The sequence below is a fragment of the Stomoxys calcitrans genome, chromosome 2, assembly GCF_963082655.1.
Source record: "Stomoxys calcitrans chromosome 2, idStoCalc2.1, whole genome shotgun sequence".
In the NCBI taxonomy this organism is placed as follows: domain Eukaryota; kingdom Metazoa; phylum Arthropoda; class Insecta; order Diptera; family Muscidae; genus Stomoxys; species Stomoxys calcitrans.
In genome coordinates, this window is record NC_081553.1 from 183,735,066 (window position 1) to 183,756,019 (window position 20,954).

General features: G+C 40.5%; 1 protein-coding gene across 1 annotated transcript in view; it reads right to left on the bottom strand.

The window, feature by feature from the left end:
* LOC106090452 (lachesin) overlaps positions 1 to 20,954 on the bottom strand; it is a 325,863-nt gene that overhangs the window by 173,494 nt on the left and 131,415 nt on the right. The gene's annotated exons all lie outside the window — the stretch shown is intronic.

Sequence of the window (20,954 nt, forward strand, 5' to 3'; positions counted from 1 at the left end):
AAGAATTATGCCCTCTAGCGGCTCAAGAATTCAAGATATCAGATTTTTTACCCTATTTCGCCGAAATTTGAAACAGCGAGTTGTTTTAAGCTTCACGATATTCGACTTAACTATGATATAGATGGCACTCTATTTAGATATAGCTACCATATAGACCGGTCTGGCGATTAAGGGTCTGAAGCTCGATCGATTTATATGGGAGCTGTATCAGGCTATAGACCGATCCGGACCATAATAAACACGTGAGAGGCCATGAGAGGATCCGTCGTACAAAATTTCAGGCAAATCGGATAATAATTGCGACCTCTAGAGGCTCAAGAAGTCAAGATCCCAGATCGGATTATATGGCAGCTATATCAGCCAATTCGAATAAGAATTGCACCCTCTAGTGGCTCAATAAGTCAAGATCCCAGATCGGTTTATATGACAGTTATATCAGGTTATGGACCGATTTGAACCATACTTAGCACAGTTGTTGGATATGATAACAAAATACTTCGTGCAAAATTTCATTCCAATCGGATAAGAATTGCGCCCTTTAGAGGCTCAAAAAGTCAAGACCCAAAATCGGTTTATATGGCAGCTATATCAGGTAATGGACCGATTTGAACCATATTTGGCGCAGTAATTGGATATCATAACGAAACACGTCGTGCAAAGTTTCATTCCAATCGGATAATAATTGCGCCCTCTAGAGGCTCAAGAAGTCATGACCTAAGATCGGTTTATATGCCAGCTATATCAAAACATGGACCAATATGGCCCATTTACTATCCCAACCGACCTGCACTAATGGGAAGTATTTGTGCAAAATTTAAAGCGCTTAGCTTTACTCCTTCGAAAGTTAGCGTGCTTTCGACAGACAGACGGAGGGACGGACGGACAGACGGACGGACGGACAGATGGACGGATGGACGGACAGACGGACGGACGGACGGTCAAGCGGACGGACATGGCTAGATCGACATAACATTTCACTAGGATCAAGAATATATTTACTTAATGGGGTCTCATTTACTTTATGGGGTCTCAAGTAGTTACAAACAGAATGACGAAATTAGTATACCCCCATCTTATGGTGGAGGGTATAAAAGTAGGATGATAAATATATCCAAAGTGCGGCACGGCCGAACTTAACATGTTTTTCACTTGTTTAGTTTTTACAGCGCACAACAAACCGATTACTGGCTAAGGTGTATGTACTTGGCGGATTTTTATCCCCACCATCTTTTCAACCTAACCTCACCTTACCTAAGGTGTATAGTTCTCCCCTGCAGAGTTCTTTCAGTCTTAATGCAGCTTGCACTCAGTTTTATATAAAAATTTTTGAGCTCAGTAGGCTGTAACAACTCCTATTATCTTCTTTGCAATCCTGTTCCTTATGAATAATTCCTACCATTGTTTGTTGGTATGTTTTTACTCCAACTTCAACTTCACCGCTTAGACCTCTCAGTGTTTGATTTAAAAAATTCTACTGACCACAACTCCTTATTTGATTTCTATTCTCTCCCTCTCTCTAAAATCTTGATTTCTTGTAGTCGCCACACATTCCCATTTAAACTCTCATGGCCATTAGTAAGCCCTGTGCTAATGTCTTTATCGGACTTTTGTACATCTTTATCAGGCCCCCACCTAAACCTGATTCTGAAGAAGCATCAATCGTTTGTATGTGATTTGATTCTGTGATTTGGTGTGGTGGAAAGTCGATGGTATTCAAAAGACAAATAGACTCTTTGACCCGGCCGGAGGGGATGTAATTACTTTTCCATTCACTTGTCTTCTCTGCCTGCGCTTTCCACTTTCCACCAGGGCCAAACTGGAAATGAGCATTCAAGAGATTTCAGTTCATTTTGGATCGTTAATTATGGAGTAGATTTGTATGGCAGTTTACCCCCTGCGGTTGTGATTTGTGGTCACTTTTGTGACCATTATCATCCTTGGGGAAATTAACATTAACTATTCAAACTTAATTTTTACATTTTGTCATTCCGTTTGCAACATATTGAAATATCCATTTCCGTCCCTGTAGGGTATAAATATTTTTGATCAGCGTAAAAATCTAAGACGATCTAGACATGTCCGTCCGTCTGTCTGTTGACATCACGCTACATTCTTCAAAAACACAGATATTGAGCTGAAACTTTGCACAAATTCTTTTTTTGTCCATAAGCTGGTTAAGTTCGAAGATGGGCTATATCGGACTATATCTTGACCAATAAAAGCCACATTTTTAATCCGATTTTGCTGAAATTGGGGACAGTGAGTGGTGTTAGGCCCTTCGACATCCTTCTGCAAATTGGCAGGGATCGGTCCAGATTTGGATATAGCTGCCATATAGACCGATCCTCCGATTTCGGATCTTAGGCCCCTAAAAGTGCATTTATTGTCCGGTTTTGCCAAAATTTGAGAGAGTGAGTTGTGTTAGGCCCTTTGACATCCTTCTGCAATTTGGCCCAGATCAGTCCAGATTTGGATATAGCTGCCATATAGATCGATCTCTCGATTTAAGGTTTTGGGCCCATAAAAGCCACATTTTTTATCCGATTTTGCTGAAATTGGGGACAGTGAGTTGTGTTAGGCCCTTTGACATCCTTCGTCAATTTGGCTCAGATCGGTACAGATTTGGAAATAGCTGCCATATAGACCGATCCTACGATTTAAGGTTTTAAAACAATCAAACTCGCATTTATTGTCCGATTTCGCTGAAATTTGGGACAGTGAGTTATGTTAGGCTCTTTGACATTTTTCTGCATCTTGGCCCAAATCGGTCCAGATTTGGATATAGCTGCCATATAGACCGATATCTCGATTTAAGGATTTGGGCCCATAAAAGGCGCATTTATTGGCCGATGTCGCCGAAATTAGAGACAATGAGTTAATTTAATTTAATTTGGCTCAGATCGGTTCAGATTTGGATATAGCTGCCATATAGACCGATCACTCGATTTAAGGCTTTGGGCCCATAAAAGGCGGGTTTACTGTCCGACATCCTTCGTTAATTTGGCCCAGATCGGTCCAGATTTGGATATAGCTGCCATATAGACCGATATCTCGATTTAAGGTTTTGGGCCCATAAAAAGGGCATTTATTGTCCGATTTCGCCCAAATCTGGGACAGTAAGTTGTGTTATGCTCTTCGAATTTTTTCTGCGACTTGGCCCAAATCGGTCCAGATTTGGACGTAGCTGCGATATAGACCGATATCTCGATTTAAAGTCTTGGGGCCATAAAAGGCGCATTTATAAACCGATTTCACTGAAATTTGACACAGTGACTTATGTTTGGCTTTTCGACATCCGTGTCGTTTATGGTTTAGATTGGTTTATTTTTAGATACAGCTACTAAGAAGACCAATATTTTGTTATACACAATCGAACAATGACTTGTAGTTATTAGTATTTGGTCCACATCGGAACATATTTCGATTTGGCTGCTATGGGGCATAAGGTATGCATTTTTCACCGGATTTTGACGAAAGGTGGTTTACATATATACCCGAGGTGGTGGGTATCCAAAGTTCGGCCCTGCCGAACTTAACGCCATTTTACTTGTTCTTAGAGAAAATGTCATGGAGATTTTTTCTTTAAAGAAAATTGCATGAAAAATTTTTCGTTAAAGAAAATTTCATGGAAATTTTTTCTTTAGAGAAAATTCCATGGTTTTTTTTTTCTTTAGAGGAAATTTCATTGAAATATTGTCCTTAGGTTAGGAGAGGTTATGTTGAAAAAAAGGTTCGGTTATTAATTAGCCCCATGCCACTATGACCATACACGTAAGCCAGTAAACGGCTTGTTAAGCTTCTAAATACTAAATAAAGTAACGTCGAAAAAGAAAATCTAAGTTAGAAATTTCGTGCTACTTACAAAAACCTCAATTGTTTCCCATACCACTCCCCTTAGTTGATTCATGTCTGGTATTGAGTCCCCAGCTACGTGCCGGTATCTGTTAGCCGCGAAAGCCGAACTATGACCTAGGAAATGCTCCAACGTCTCATCATCTTCCCCGCATGCCCTACACATGCTAACACTTGCCGCACCGATTTTACATAAGTGAGCTCGTAGTCCTATGTGTCCCGTTATGATAACGAATACTGACCTCTTACTTACTTCCTTTCAGTAAAAGCCTCGGCCTCTCACAATCTGGAACTCTTCATAGGGTTTTCGCCGTCCTACCGGTCGTTTCGCTTTTCCAACGTGTTGCATGAGCGTTTGTCGCCCACTCCCGTAAATCGAACTGCGTCGGCCCGAAAGGTTTCGGGTTATCCAAGCCTTTGGCGGCATTCCTCTGGCCTTCACCGCCAAATCGTATGTTTTTCTTACCCCATACTTCGTTATGTCCCTGCACCCAAACGGTGCGAATCGTGCCATCCTCAGAGAAGGCGTTAATCTCCTTCTTACACTGCAAGACTGTTCGTGACCTTATCGTCCTGGTTGTTATTGCCCTTATAGCAATTTTACTGTTGGTAAAGATGTTCACCCTCAACGCCCTCGCGTTAGCACCTCACCACCTCACACATTCCGTGATCGCCCGGATCTCCGCCTGCATGACCGTATTATGGTGAGGCAGTCTAAAACAGATTTCAGTCACTGGGTCCTCAATGTAGACCTCCAGGCCCACTCTGTCATCTAGCTTTGATCCATACGTGTAACATGATCTTCCTGCCGTCTGCAGGACCCTTTCCGCGATCTGCATAGCTGGTTCGCATCCTCACCCCTTAAAAGTTATAATACTTCAGACACAGATGACATTCATTGAAAATTTCATTAACATTTTGGCATTAGAGAAAATTTCATAGAAATTTTGTCTTAAAGAAAATTTCATACAATTATTGTCTTTAGAGAAAATTTCATTGAAATTTTGACTGTAGAGAAGGTTGGGTTAGGTTTAAATGGTAGTCTGCCATCAGTGCGGGACACATACACAGAAGGTGTTCTATAGTCTCTTCTTCTTCGATGTCCTCATAGCTTCTGCAAAAGTCCTTGTTGGCAACCTTCAGTCTGTCAGCTTGTTTTCCGATTAGACAGTGACCTGTAATGACGGACACAATGACTGAGACTGGGAATCATCGGATATTGTATCAAGGATACCACAGTATCCATAGCAGCCACACGACCAATGAGAAAGCTTCCTTAACCTCACGGCAGTGGTCGCTGTAATTTGGGTAGCCACAATGTCCAGAGGCATAAGATGTAGCATTAAATTCAGTGCATCAGATAGTGTCGTCCTCAGTGCGGCTGTGATGCACAAACAATCTATCCTTTGGATCCGGTTAAGTTTGGGCAGTAGGTGGACTTTTGGAGCGCCGTCCACCAGATCACAACACCATATAGCATTATAGGTCTGACGACTGCAGTATATACTCAATGCATGACACGCATTCATGGAAATTTTTTCTTTAGAGAAAATTTCATGTAAATTTTGTCTTTAGAGAAAATTTCATGGAAATCTTGTCTTTAGAGAAAATTTCATGGAAATTTTGTCTTTAGAGAAAATTTCTTGGAAATTTTGTCTTTAGAGAAAATTTCTTGAAAATTTTGTCTTTAGAGAAAATTTTATGGAAAATTTGTCTTTGGAGAAAATTTCATGGAAATTTTCTCTTTAGAGAAAATTTTCATTCAAATTTTGTCTTTAGAGAAATTTTCTTCAAATTTTGTCTTTAGAGAAATTTCCTTCAAATTTTGTCTTTAGAGAAAATTTCATGGAAAGAAAGAGAAAGAAAGAGAAAATTTGATGGAAATTTTGTATTTAGGGAACATGTTTTAAAATTTTGTCTTTAGAGAAATTTTCCTTGAAATTTTGTCTTTAGGGAACATCTTCTTGAAATTTTGTCTTTAGGGAAAATTTTCCTTAAAATTTTGTCTTTGAAGAAAATTTCCTTAAAATTTTGTCCTGGCAATCCTGGCCACCCTTCAAAGTCTGATGCCAAAAACAAATCGTAAAGATGGAGAGGAATCAACGCAAACGACACAACCAGTGGCCGTAGCAGCAAAAGGCCCACTTCGCTTCGGGCATCTTAACTTGCCCAGGTCATTCATTCAGACAAACAACATTCAGCAGTCAGTCAGTTAGTCAGTCTACCACACAGCCAGCTATGTACAGCCCAACAATGGCTAAACACGGATGAGCAAACGGACAAACAACAAATTTTCCAATCACATGTACTTTGTCTAAAGATAAGTGTCTTTAGCACCCCCGCCCCCAGAAAATAAGTGCGTGCTGGTGGGCTTATAACAAGACCATGTGTATGTGTGTAGGTGGGTGAGTTGAGTGTGTCTGTCAGAGAGATCGTATCTTGGCGCTATCAAAAATCTAATTCTTGTGTGGGTCCAAGACATTTACACAAAGCTGTATGTCCGTCCAACCGTGAGTTTCTTTGTCCGTCTGTCCGACCGTTTGGTTTATCTTTAGCTTGGGCTAAAACTTAAGACAAGCCATCATGCACACCCCCAGAAACACACATAGAAATACACGCACAACCCAGCACTCAAAATCCCTCAACTGCCATCAAAGCAGATGAATGATAACTGTAAGGGCCACCTCACTCTCTCTCTCTCTCTCGCTCTCTCTCCCGCTCTCTAACAGTCAGTTACCCCCACATACAAAGAAAAGTAATAAGTACAACAAAACTTACAAAAGATTTGCAAAGCAAAGGCAGAGAACGGTTAGACAGACAGACAACAGACAGTTAGTCAGTCAGTCAGTCTGACTGACTGAGGCAAATCCATGGACAAGAAAATTATACATAAATTGGTTTAAAGTATTTTTTGATTTTGTGAGAGCTTAAAATGCAATTAAAATTAATGCTCTTTACAATTAAAGTATTATTCACCATGCCCTGCTATTAATGCGTGAGGCCTCCATTCTCCACCGCTCTCTTATTGTTTGATTCCCTGCTGGGCAAATTTTTTCGTTGTTGTTGCTGTTGTTGTCTTGCCTTTGTGAATAATCATAACCCCGAAGCTCTGCAAAAACAACAGCGCCATAATCCAGATCAAGAAGGGACAAAGAGGAAAGGGCCAAAGACAAGCAGAAGAAGCAGAAGCAGAAGAAGAAGACCAAGTTGGAATAATCATAATCATAATAATAATAATAATAAATTTAAAATAATAATAATTACATTTGAAGCGTGAGGAAATTTTTCAATTAATTGGGAGGGCGCGTAAAATTATGAAGAATTTCTCATTAATGAAGGCATTAAACATAAAAGGGTATTTTCATACCCTTCAAAAGATGGAAGGGCCGACCGACACAGAGACTTTGAGAGCGAGAGAGGCAGCTGGTAGCTCGACATGACTCGCTGGCTGGCTCATTGAGTTCGTGTGGCGTTTTCATTCATTTTGGGGCTTCTCAAATAGCCGTTGTGGTATTTAAATAAGCCCTTATCAATCAAATTAAATGGGGGCCAAATTGAATTGTGGGCCATTTCAATTTCCATTGCTAATTGAAGTGTACAATGGGGGCCAACCAGAAATAAATCAATCTTGTCACATTTAGGAGATGAGCCAAATTAAGGCAACACCAAATATTTCTCGGAAAAACGCGGAGAATTATATCTGATTTGAAAAAGGATAATTACACTAACTAAATGCGATAACTTTTTTTTTGTTTTGTGTGTGAAAAGAATGATCACTTTGCAATTTTGTGTTAACTTTGGAAAAGGCAATCTTTTCCAAGTAAATGGGATTTTTGGGGAATTAAGTCAGAAATTAGACTTTAATGAAAAACTTTGCTAATAACCTAGGAAGCATGAAGGTGGTGGTGTAATAAGATTAGAATCATTGGTTGATGTAGGCAATGGTGGATATCATAAAATGGCAAAGTATAGGTCAATCTTGGTTACTTCGTCATCTCTACCGCAGATATTAACTTTCCAGTAGCGTCACTTGGGTTAACTCTTATAAATATATAATGAAACAAGTAAGAGCGTGCTAAGTTAGGCCGAGCCGAATCTTATATACCCTCCACCATGGATCGCATCTGTCGAGTTCTTTGCGCAGTATCTCTTTTTAGGCAAACAAAGAATAATGAATATGGACGGAGGAGGAGGTGGAGCTATATCAAGTTATAGTCCGATTAGGGGCTCAAGAAGCAAAATCGGGAGATCGGTTTATATGGGAGCTGTGTCAAGCTATAGATTGATTCAGACCATATTGCACACGTATGTTGGAGGCCATGGGAGAAGCCGTTGTACAAAATCTGTGCCAAATCGGACGAGAATTGCACTCTCTGGAGGTTCAAGAGCTCAAGATACCAGATCGGTTTATATGGCAGCTATATCAGGGTATGGACCGATTTGAACCATACTTCGCATAAATGTTGGAAGTGATACCAAAACACCGTGTGCAAAATTACAGCCAAATCGGATAGGAATTGCGCCCTCTAGAGGCTCAAAAAGTCAAGACCCAAGATCGGTTTATATGGCAGCTATATCAGATTATGGACCGATTTAAACCATACTTCGCACAGTTGTTAGAAGTGTTATCAAAACACTATGTGCAAAATTTCAGTCAAATCGGATTAGAATTCCGCCTTCTAAAAGCTCAAGAAGTCAAAACCCAAGATCGGTTTATATAGCAGCTATATCAGGTTATGGACCGATTTGAACCATACTTAGCGCAGTTGTTGGAAGTGATATCAAAACACTATGTGCAAAATTTCAGTCAAATTGGATGAAAATTGCGCCCTCTAGAGGCTCAAGAAGTCAAGACCCAAGATCGGTTTATATGGCAGCTATATCAGGTTATGAACCGCTTTGAACCATACATCGCACAGTTGTTGGAACTGATATGAAAACACTTCGTGCAAAATGTCAGTCATATTGGATGAGAATTGCGCCTTCTAAAAGCTCAAGAAATCAAGACCCAAGATCGGTTTATATGGCAGCTATATCAGGTTATGGACCGATTAGAACCATACTTGACACAGTTGTTGAAAATGATATCAAAATACCATGTGCAAAATTTCAGTCAAATCGGACGAGAATTGCGCCCTCTAGAGGCTCAAGAAGTCAAAACCCAAGATCGATTTATATGGCAGCTATATCAAAACATGGACCGATTTGGTCCATTTACAATCTCAACTGATCTACACCAATAAGAAGTATTTGTGCAAAATTTTAAGCGGCTAGCTCTACTCCTTCAAAAGTTAGCGTGCTTTCGACAGACAGACGGACGGACGGACAGACGGACGGACGGACGGACATGGCTAGTTCGACTTAAAATGTCACGACGGTCAGGAATATGTATACTTTGTTGGGTTTAGACGCATATTTCGAGGTGTTACAAACAGAATGACGAAATTAGTATACTCCCATCCTATGGTGGAGGGTATAAAAAGAAAGAGAGGTAAAATGGCCCCGCAAACGATTTAAGAATCATTTTGAACTCTTACAGCTATGGTGTAGCATACGCATGTCCGCCTATGCCGCTGAAAGCCTGGGTTCGTGGTTATCCGCTCCTAATGATGGCCACATTTGTAAGGAACTATGCCATGGGGGGCATTGGACCACTTTAGGATATGGGTGGCGTTTTTGGGGTAAGGGGATTGTCCGCATCCACGCGGTTGGGTTGAGTTTTTGGGATAAGGGGGAGGGTCCGTCCCCCTTCCCATACCGAAAAATTATATTACCTATGTTTCCTTCCAGAACAACCTACACAGCATTTGAAAATTTGGAGAAAGTCGGTTCTGCCGTTTTTCAGTCTATACGGCACAAACAAACCGAGTCCCATATATACATGATTGGGTAATGTGCCCATTTTTGGCGTTTTTGTCGGAGTGGGCTGACCCCCTATATTTCGACATGAATTTGTATGACAGATTCGTAATCTGCTCCCTAATACCTTTCATTTGAGTCCCATGTAGCCATGATCGGATAATACGCCAATTGGGGATTTTTGGGGGTGGGCGTCCTCCCATAACATGGACCTATTGTTTTATGCCATATTTGTAATCTACTGCCTAATACTTTTCATTTGAGTCCCATATTGACATGAACTTTGAATATATTTGTTTAGAGGAGTTTTGGGATTGGATGGCTCATCGGGTGTATGCCTGATTCGTTATTTACTCCCACATACTTCTCATTTGATAACCATATTGTCCTTATCAGTCCACTTTTGATTTTGGGTGGGGTTTTTGGGGAGGGACCGGCCCCTTCCGTTATCAACAAATTATAAAGCCTATTCCTACTTCCTGACCATATTCGTAATCTACTCCCGAATACCTTTCATCTGAGTTCCATATTGTCATCATCGTCAAATAAACCAATTTTGAGGGGTTTTTGGGGCTGGGACGGCTCCCTAGGTACCTAGGGAGCCGCTCCCAACTTTTATTATGAAATTCGTAATCTACTCTTGAATACCTTTCATTTGAATCCCATATTATCCCGATCGGTCCACTTTTGTTTTTGGGTAGTACTTTTGTGGTAAGGGGGAGGGTCCGCCGCCCTCCCGATATCAAAAAATTATATAGGCTATGTTTCCTTCCACACCAACCTACACAATCTATGAAAATTTCAAGGTAATCGGTTCAGCCGTTTTTTGAGTTATACGGAACAAACAAACAAACCGACAAACAAACAAACACAATTAAATATTACGCGATCAACTATTAGGGGGAGGCCCGATCTAAAAACCCTTCAATGTGGTCATTTAGACCAATCGATATGGGTTTGGACTCAAATCAAAGCTATTTGAAAGAAGAATGGGAATTGGATATTCAATAAACCGCCAAGTCTTAGGGTTACTGAGACACACGTGGTGGAAATTTATGTGCCTTAGCCTCAGTGCTCCTCCATAGTTTGGGGGGTATTTGAATGTGTCGTTGCTCCCAAAACAGGCTTTCGAGTGAACTCACTTTTAAGGTGAGCTATTCCATTCCATTGGAGGCCACCGTAGCGCAGAGGTAAACATGTCCGCCTATGACGCTGAACGCCTGGGTTCGAATCCTGGCGAGACCATCAAAAACATTATTCAGCGGTGGTTTTCCCCTCCTAATGCTGGCAACATTTGTAAGGTACTATGTCATGTAAGACTTCTCTCCAAAGAGGTGTCGTACAGCGACACGCCATTCGGACTCGGCCCCTTATTATTGAGCTTAAAAACTTGAATCGGACTGAACTCATTGATATGTGAGAAGTTTGCCCCTGTTCCTTAGTGGAATGTTAATGGGCGTAACTTGCAATTTGGACGGACGGACCGACTGACATGGCTAGATCGACTCAGAATGTTGAGACGATCAAGATTATATATACTTTATGGGGTCTTAGACCAATACTTCGAGGTGTTACAAACGGAATGACTAGATTAGTATACCCCCATCCTATGCTGGTGGATATAAAAACAATTTAGGAGTATTTCATATCGAATTCTACGCCAAAATATATGCGGTCAATTATTAGGGGGACGCCTGATTCAAAAACCCTCCAAAATGGCCAGACCGATCGGTATAGTGTTGGACTCAAATCAAAGCTATTTGAAAGTAGAATAGCAATCGGATATTCAATGTGCCGCCAAGTCTTAGGGAGCAAAAGCTTGTTGAGGTTTGATTTTTTAAGGATTTTTGATGGATTTACGAATTAAGGCCCATTTCCCTCTACGACGCATAGTTTAGGAGATACAGCCATTTTAAATTGTCCAAGTGTAATTTCGATTTTTTAAGGAATTTTGATGGAGTCACGAATTTAGGTCCATTTCCCTCTACGACGCATAGTTTAGGAGATACAGCCATTTTAAGTTTTCCAAGTGAAATTTCGATTTTTAATGGATTTTTGAAGGAGTCACGAATTAAGGTCCATTTCCCTCTACGACGCATAGTTTAGGAGATACAGCCATTTTAAGTTTTCCAAGTGAAATTTTTAATGAATTTTTGAAGGAGTCACGAATTAAGGCCCAATTCCCTCTACGACGCATAGTTTAGGAGATACAGCCATTTTAAATTTTCCAAATGAAATTTCGATTTTTTAAGGATTTTTGATGGAGTCACGAAATTTATTTATTTTTATTTTATTTTAGAGTGGAAATTTATGTGGTTGAGGGCCAGTACTCCTTAATAGTTTGGGGGGTATTTGAATATGGGCTTTCTACCAGAACAGGGTTTCGATTCCACCTTCTAACACAACTGAAAGGGAGCTCGTTTACCAGTTAGCAGGACATAGGTTCGACTAACAAAAGTTTTGGTCTTTGGCTACTATGTCTGATTTCAGACTAACCGTTTAAACTCCACTTACCAAGCCGATGTGAACAACTTCAAGCTTTTACGACTGTGAAACCCACTACCGTAGGATCGGGGTATACTAATCGAGTCATTTCGCTTGTAACACCTCGAAATATTGATCTGAGACGCCAGAAAGAATATATTTTCTGGATTGTCTGGACATTCTGATTCGATCTAGCCATGTCCGTTCGTCCGTCTGTCGAAATCACGATAGTGGCCGAACGCGTAAAGCTAACCGCTTGAAATTTTGCACAGATACTTCCTATTAATGTAGATCGTTAAGGATTTCAAATGGGCCATATCGGTTCAGATTTGGATATAGTTCCCATATAAACCGATTTGACTTCTTGAGCCCTGAGCCCCGATTTGGCTGAAATTTTTCACATAGTTTTTAGAGCCCCTGAAAGCCGCAAATTTTGTCCGATTTGGCTGAAATTTCCCATGCGGTGTTTTGTTACGGCTTCTAACAATTGTGCCAAGTACGGTCCAAATCGATCTATAATCTGATATAACTCCCATATAAACCGATCTCGCGACTTGACTTCTTGAGCCCCTGAAAGCCCCAAATTTTGTTCGATTTGGCTGAAATTTCCCATGCGGTGTTGTGTTACGGCTTCCAACTGTGCCAAGTACGGCTCAAATCGGTCTATAATCTGATATAGCTTTTATATAAACCGATCTCGCGACTTGACTTCTTGAGCCCCTGAAAGCCGCATTTTTTGTCCGATTTAGCTACAATTTTGCACACAGCTGTGCCAAATACGGTCCAAATCAGTCTATAACTTGATATAGCTCCCATGTAAACCGGCCTCTTGGTCAGGCTTGTTCGGTTGCTAGAAGCTTTAATTTTTGCTCATTTGACAGAAGTTTGGTATGTAGAATAAACTTTTGCCTTTCAACTAAATTTATTTTGTATAAAATTTTAGAAGAATCCATGGTGTGGTGGGTTCCCAAGATTCAACCCAGCTGAACTTTTTAGGTCCTTGTATGTCCTCAGCATGGTTTATGATTAATACCTATCAAATTGTTATAAATTTTTCCATAAGGTCTTCTTCTATGAGCTTCAAGAACCATGTCAAGCAAGGTCTTGTAGCAGTGGTAATCTGATATGGCAGTCATAAAGAAATCGTCTGAGGTACTTTCAGCCTGCCAGCTTGCCAGGTTTTTGAAAATTCAACCATCCACACTTAATTCCCCATACTTGATTTTTGCTTTTTAAGAAAAAATTTGACCCTAATTATCCTTTTTGAAGATATTTAAAAAAATTGTATTAATGTGGTCCTTAATTCATGCAGGACATAAGATAAGCTAAAATTGTGTGGGCGACTTATTTGGCTGATGGAGCAAAATTTCCAAAAAACACTTTTCTTTTTGCTTTTTGTTTTCTTTGCTAAGAAGGTTCATGTGATTATAATCTTTGATTTTAATGCTCTTTTCGAATCGCTTTGGTTTTTAGACAATTTGAAAATTCATGGAAAGCCAATCACCAATTAGCCTGTGGGTACTTCATTTCCCTCTCTCAATTAAAGCTGTCAGCTACTAAGTTGTCTCTATTATCGGAACTCTTTATTTTTTTGTCTTTGCTCCCCGGTTGCCCTGTGTAAGACATTTTCGGTTTTTTTATTTTGTGGTTGTTGCGGTTTTTTTTGCTTGCGTTTTGTGCCTGCAGGGAGGACATTTTGACATTTTGTTGTATCTGTCACTTTGTGTGGACTTGGGTACTTGGGTAACGAATATGCCTCCTGGTTTTCTGTTATCATATTTTTCAAATCTTAACAATGCCAACCTATATTTCTCATCTGTATTTGGTTGTTGGCATTTTGGTTGTTATTGAGTATGTTGTTGTAGTTGTTGTTTTTGTTGTTGCTGTTTTGTTTTGTTTTTTATTTATTGGTCTTTATCTCTATGGCCTTGTGTATGGCAAAGCATTCAGCAATGCCATCTGAGTGGTGGTAGAGGAGTATGATATACTGGTACTGCTTGTTTGTTGGTGTTTGAGATACTCACTCTCTCTTTCTCTCTCTCTCTCTCTCTTTTTCTCTTTTTTTGGTGGGTAACAGTGCAGGGTATTGTTCAAAATATAATTTATCCAAATGCTGAATTGTTGGATGGCATGAATATGGATGCAGATATATCTCGAAAGACAGCCAGACTGACAAAAGGACGAACGGACAGACAGACATTCAAGTGGATGGCATGAAATGTAAGGACGGACAATGACATACATATATACAATATACAATATATGGACAATTGTAGAGTCTTTTGCCAAAGGGAGTGGAGCTTTTCCTTGGCCTCTCTTCCCCATTCATTCATCCATACCTTTCTATCATTGTAAAACATTAATCAAAATGTAGATTTTAAATGTCAAACTTTTCTCTGTGAACACAACAGCCAACCAAGGCTGCCAGGAACGAAAAAAAACTGTTAAAGATAAATAATCGAATCGTAGCAAGAAAAAAAGAAAAAACCTTGGCGCGCCTCCCTTTTCCTAGAAATGGAAAAAATTCAAAGCCAATGACTAAACTGCAAACAAGGATATTCAACCATCATGCTGGCATTTCCCAGCCATTGTCTGCAGAAGCGAAAGAAACGAATGACCAAACGAAAGGGTGTCACAGCGAAATTCCTACAGCCAGAGTTTTGGGGTTGGCAGTGCTGGCGAAAAGGCGACAATGATGATGATGGGGCTTTTGGCTAATGCCATGGTGTCTGTTGGTGCCTTTTTTTTCCTGGTCTAGTTAAAATATTCACACTACCCAAACAAAACACCCACACATATCCTTCCCATATTGATGAAATATTCGTAATTTTTATTCTCCATTCTTTTTGAGTTTCTTCTTGAGTTCAATTCCGCTCTATATAGTGTTGTTCTATTCTATTTCATCTTCATTGGCCATAAAGGACCATTTTATACATTTATTATGGCCTTGAAGGACAATAGGACAACACAGCAGTGACTACCACTACAACGGCGACAACGGCAACGACAACGACAACGACATCTCTGCGAACATCATCATCAACCAACAACAAAAGCGTTATGGTGGCTGCCCCTCACCCAACAGCTATTGCCAAACTACGCAATCCCTTTGTCGCCATGGCCATTGAGAAACTAAATTCCCCCCCCCCCCCCCCATTCAAAAATTTTTGGGGATTTTTGGTGTTAAACACAATTTGATGAAGCTTATAATTTATGGTTTTAAAATAAGTTGTTAAGCAAATATTGTATATTTGTATATCGTGTATGTGTATATGAATAAATGTGTGTGAGTGTAATTGTGTATACATACCATGAGCTGTTAGCTAACATTTGCACAATGGGTCATAAATGAAGAAATATTTGGAGTTGGATAAAAAATCTATTACCTGAAAAGAGAAAACAGACGAAAAAGTCATATTAGTTCAAATATGAGAAAAACCCGAGAATATTTCATAACACAAAGAAAAAGTTGTGGTAAATGATATGTAACAAGTATAAGTGTGCTAAGTTCGGCCGGGCCGAATCTTATATACCCTCCACCATGCATCGCATTTGTCAAGTTCTTTGAAGGAAATTTTCAAATATAAAAAAAACCAGTCATAGAAAAACACCACCTCCCAAATCATACTCAAATCGAGTTATAATGGCGCCCTCTAGAGGCTTTAGAAGTCAAACTGGGAAATCGGTATAGATGGCAGCTATCTTATACTTGAAATACTTATTGGAAGTCATACCAAAACTACATATGCAATTCAATCATTTCGGATATCAATTGCGCCCTCTAGAACCTCAAGAAGTGTAATAGGGAGATCGGTTTATATGACGGCTATATAAGGATATGGACTAACTTAGACCATACTCGACTCAGTTGTTGGAAGTCATATCAAAACATGTCATGCAAAATTTCAGCCAAATCGGATAGGAATTGCGCCCTCTAGAGGCTCTAGAGGCACACGAAGTCAAGACCCTAGATCGGTTTATAAGGCAACTATATCAGGTTATGGACCGATTTGATCGATTTTTAATACAGTTGTTGGAAGTCATAACAAAACACGTCATGCAATATTTCAGCCAAATCGGATAATAGTTGCGCCCTCTAGAGGCTCAAGAAGTCAAGACCCCAGATCGGTTTATATGACAGCTATATCAGGTTTTAGACCGATTTGATCCAAACTTAATACAGATGTTGGATATAATAACAAAACACGTCGTGCAATATTTCAGCCAAATCGGATGATAAAGGCGCCCCCTAGAGGTTCAAGAAGTCAAGACCCCAGATCGGTTTATATGGCAGCTATATCAGGTTATGAACCAATTTGAACCATACTCAGCACAGTTGTTGGAAGTCATAATAAAACACCCCATGCAAAATTTCAGCCAAATCAGATAAGAATTGTGACCTCTAGCTGCTCAAGAAGTCAAGACCCCAGATCGGTTTATATGGCAGCTATATCAGGTTATAGACCGATTTGAATCATACTTAGCACAGTTGTTAAAAGTCATAACAAAACACCTCATGCAAAATTTCAGCCAAATCGGATGATAAAGGCGCTCTCTAGAGGCTCAAGAAGTCAAGACCCCAAATCGGTTTATAAGGCAGCTATATCAGGTTATTGACCGATTTCAACCATACTCAGCACAGTTGTTGAAAGTCGTAACAAAACACCTCATGCAAAATTTCAGCCAAATCGGATAATAACTGCGTCCTCTAGTGGCTCAAGAAGTCAAGACCCGAGATCGGTTTATATGGCAGCTATATCAGGTGATGGACCGATTTGAACCATACTTAGCATAGTCGTTGGAAGTCATAATAAAATACCTCGTGCAAAATTTCAGCCAAATCAGATAAGAATTGTGCCCTCTAGTGGCTCAAGAAGTCAAGACCCCAGATCGGTTTATATGGCAGCTATATCAGGTTTTGGACCGATTTGAACCATACTCAGCGCAATTGTTCAAAAACATAACATAACACCTCATGCAAAATTTCAGCCAAATCGGATAATAACTGCGTCCTCTAGTGGCTCAAGAAGTCAAGACCCCAGATCGGTTTATATGGCAGCTATATCAAAACGTGGAGCGATATAGCCCATTTACAATCCCAACTGACCTACACTAATAAGAAGTATTTGTGCAAAATTTCAAGCAGCTAGCTTTACTCCTTCGAAAGTTAACGTGCTTTCGAAAGACGGTCGGACGGACAGACGGACGGACATGGCTAGATCGACTTTATGGAGTCTTAGACGCATATTTCGAGGTGTTGGAAACGGAATGACGAAATTAGTATACCACCCATTCTATGGTGGAGTGTATAAAGAGTATAAGCCATAAAATGTATGTTTATGACCTTGCTATTGCGGCTGGGGAAAATTTTGTCGACACTCTTTAAGACATACTCAGGCTACCTCAAAGACCTTAACAAGTTTAGAGGAGCTGGTTAGAGAAGCGATGATTTTGGGTACGCAAGAGACAACTCTGTAGTTGGTCCCAGAGACTTTTCTGAACCATTACCTTATAATGGCGCAGAGGATAGCATGTCCGCCTATGAGGCTGAAGATCTACGCTCGAGTCCTGGCGAGAACAGAAAGGAAAACAAGTAAAAAGGCATTAACTTTTGACACTCACCACCTCGGGTATATAAAGGGTGACTTTTTAAGAACTATATGAAAGTTTGTTGCATGTTGCCTGAAATCTTTGTTTGAATTGATATTGCTGTTGATATAATTAAATGTTTGAAGATTATTTCATGTTAATGTTGACGGTGACTACGCCTTAAATGACTTTTGGAGCGCCGTCCACCAGACCACAACACCATATTGCATTATAGGTCTAACAACTGCAATATATACTCAATGCATGACACGTGGTCTAAACCCCCAACTTTTGCCAATGGCATTCTTGCAGGTGTATAGGGCAATAGTGACCTTTCTTGTCCTTTCCAAAATGTTGGATTTGAACTTCAATTTCCTGTCCAGTAAGACACCCAGGTATTTTGCGCTTTCTGTAAATCGAACATTCTCTCCTCCCAATGAGACAGTTGCCACTGTAGGTAATTTGTAACTTGCAGCTTCTGTCTTGTAACTTCTGTCTTTATTCGGATTTACACCTTAACCACTTTCGGTAGCCTCCTTTGTTGTTGCACGTATAGCATCCTGAAGTATATCGCTTAGAGTGCTGGGAAACTTTCCCCTAACTGCAATTTTCACGTCATCAGCATACACGACCACTTTTACCCCATTTTCTTCCAGAGACAATAATACAATGTAAATGGCTATATTTAAAGTAGAGAAGACAGCACACCTCCTTGAGTTGTTCCTCTGCTGACCCATCTTTTTAGACCCACAGATCCCAAGCCTGCCGTAATGCATCTTTTAGTAAGTAAGTTATTAATAAACTTACGGTAGAGTTGATGTCTAGCAACTCCAACTCCATTATGATTGAAGTTGGTTTTCCGTTATTGAAAGCACCTTCAATGTCAAGAAATGCTACCATTATCTATATTCCTTGACAGCGATAGAACCCTCTATGTAGTCGACAAGGTCGTGAAAGACTGTTTCAGTGGATTTGACTTTACCATATGTATGCTGCTGCCGAGACAGGCGATCTCCAGGAATCTTTGGCCTAAGATATGTTTCTATCAACTTCTCAAGAGTCTTCAGCATTACCTTTGTGTCCCTCCATACCATAGGCACATATGACATGCTGATACAATCACAGTATATCTCGTTAAGCCAGGTAACCAGTCTATCAGACACAGCTTGTAATTCAACCGGTGATACATCATCAGGGCATTTCGTCTCCGACGAATGCATACCAGTTACAACCTCTTCTGTTGCCACGTTGTCCGTTGGAGAATTTCCAGGAAAATGAATATCAACAAGAAGTTCTAGTGTTTCCTCACTAGACATTGTCCATACATTATCTGACTTCTAAGTATACCTCACCGCAATAGGTCTCGAGGACAGAATCTTCCTTAGTTTGGAGGCCTCAGATGTATCCTCCACGGAGCTGCAGAATTCTACCCAGGATTTGTTCTGAGCCTTTATCAGCCCGCCCTTATATTTTCTTAGCTCAGCCTTATAGATGTCCCAATCGTGTGGTGCTATTATTGATTTCGATGTGTTTAAGAGCTCTTGGTTCCAACGTGGCGGTCGCTGGTTGGTCTAAGGAAGAATTGCAGAAAACTCTTCAACAGAGCAAAAGCCACAAGATTGAGACATCTTGGCTTGGCACTAGGACATGCTGACACAAGCGAGTCATTCAGGGCCTTTGTGATCCGCTTGACAGCTATGTCTATATCCTCCGCAGTTTCCACTTCTTTTCTGGTCTAGAAGGGATAGACGTGCAGAATTTGTTTAGCCGAGGGACCACTTCTGCTGTATTTTCTCCAAGGCTGAAACTAATATAACGACGATCAGAGAAGCTGTGGCCATCCAACACTTCCCAGTCACATATTCTTCCACTTATATCTTCCGTTACAAAGGTAATATCCAGTACCTCCTGCCTGTTCCTGGTAATAAAAGTCGGTTTATGACAAATCGCCAGATTGCAACTTGTAATATATTCAATAAGCAGCTCACCCCTTTCGTTGACATCCGAACTTTCCCATATCTGGTGATGTGCATTAGCATCACTTTCTACAATGATTCTCTTCTCCCCTACAGAAGCGGCTTCAACCAGCGAATTAAGGATTGAAGGCGGCATCCATGAATCGAGTGCCATATATAGGGAAGCATGCCGGAGGCCACCGTAGCGTAGAGGTTAGCATGTCCGCCAATGATGCTGAACGCCTGGGTTCGAACCCTGGCGAGACCATCAGAAAAAATTTTCAACGGTGGTTTTCCCCTCCTAATGCTGGCAACATTTGTGAGGTAATATGCCCTGTAAAACTTCTCTCCAAAGTGGTGTCGCACTGCGGCACGCCATTCGGACTCGGCTATAAAAAGGAGGCCCCTTATCATTGAGCTTAAACTTGAATCGGACATCACTCATTGATATGTGAGAAGTTTGCCCCTGTTCCTTAGTGGAATGTTCATAGCAAAATTTACAATTTGCAGTAATGTGACTTGTTTATTCCAAGGCAGGCTACTACTAAATCTTTAGTGCTTAGCGGCGGAAGAAAAAAAAAACATTTAGACTACTCTTTGCAAGAATACAGGCTCTGTGTCTCCCATTCCCCGTACCCTTGAGTAGTTTGAATCCCGAAATTCTTATTCCATGAACCATTCATCCACAATCCTACGGAACCATGTCAAATCCCCCTGCCATCGGGAAGACCTTTAGTGCCACCAAAGTGGCCTTACAATGGTGGAGATTTGTCTGTAGACACCGGACCATTTCAGGATTCAGAACTTCCACCACTGCTGGAGCTTTAACATAGCCACACAAAAAATAGTCTAAAGACATTAAATTGCACAATCTTGGCGGCCAATTGCCCGGTCCCGATCGCGAAATAAAATGTTTACCGAAATCGCCTATCAATAAGTCGTAATAATGGACTTATTGATAGGCGAGTTTGATAAGCGTGCTTATGGCAAGTCAAGCTCTTGAGTTTTGGGCAAAAAAAGTTGGATATCATCTCATGATAGCACACACCATTCACAGTTACGTTACGATTCGCATCATCTTTGAAGAAGTGCGTTCCAATGATGCCACCAGCCCATAAACCCCATCAATTTGTGAGTTTTTCTTGACGCTTAGGTAGCTCTGGCAATGCTTCTGGCTGATCTTCACTCGAAAATCGATAATTGTGCTTATTTAGG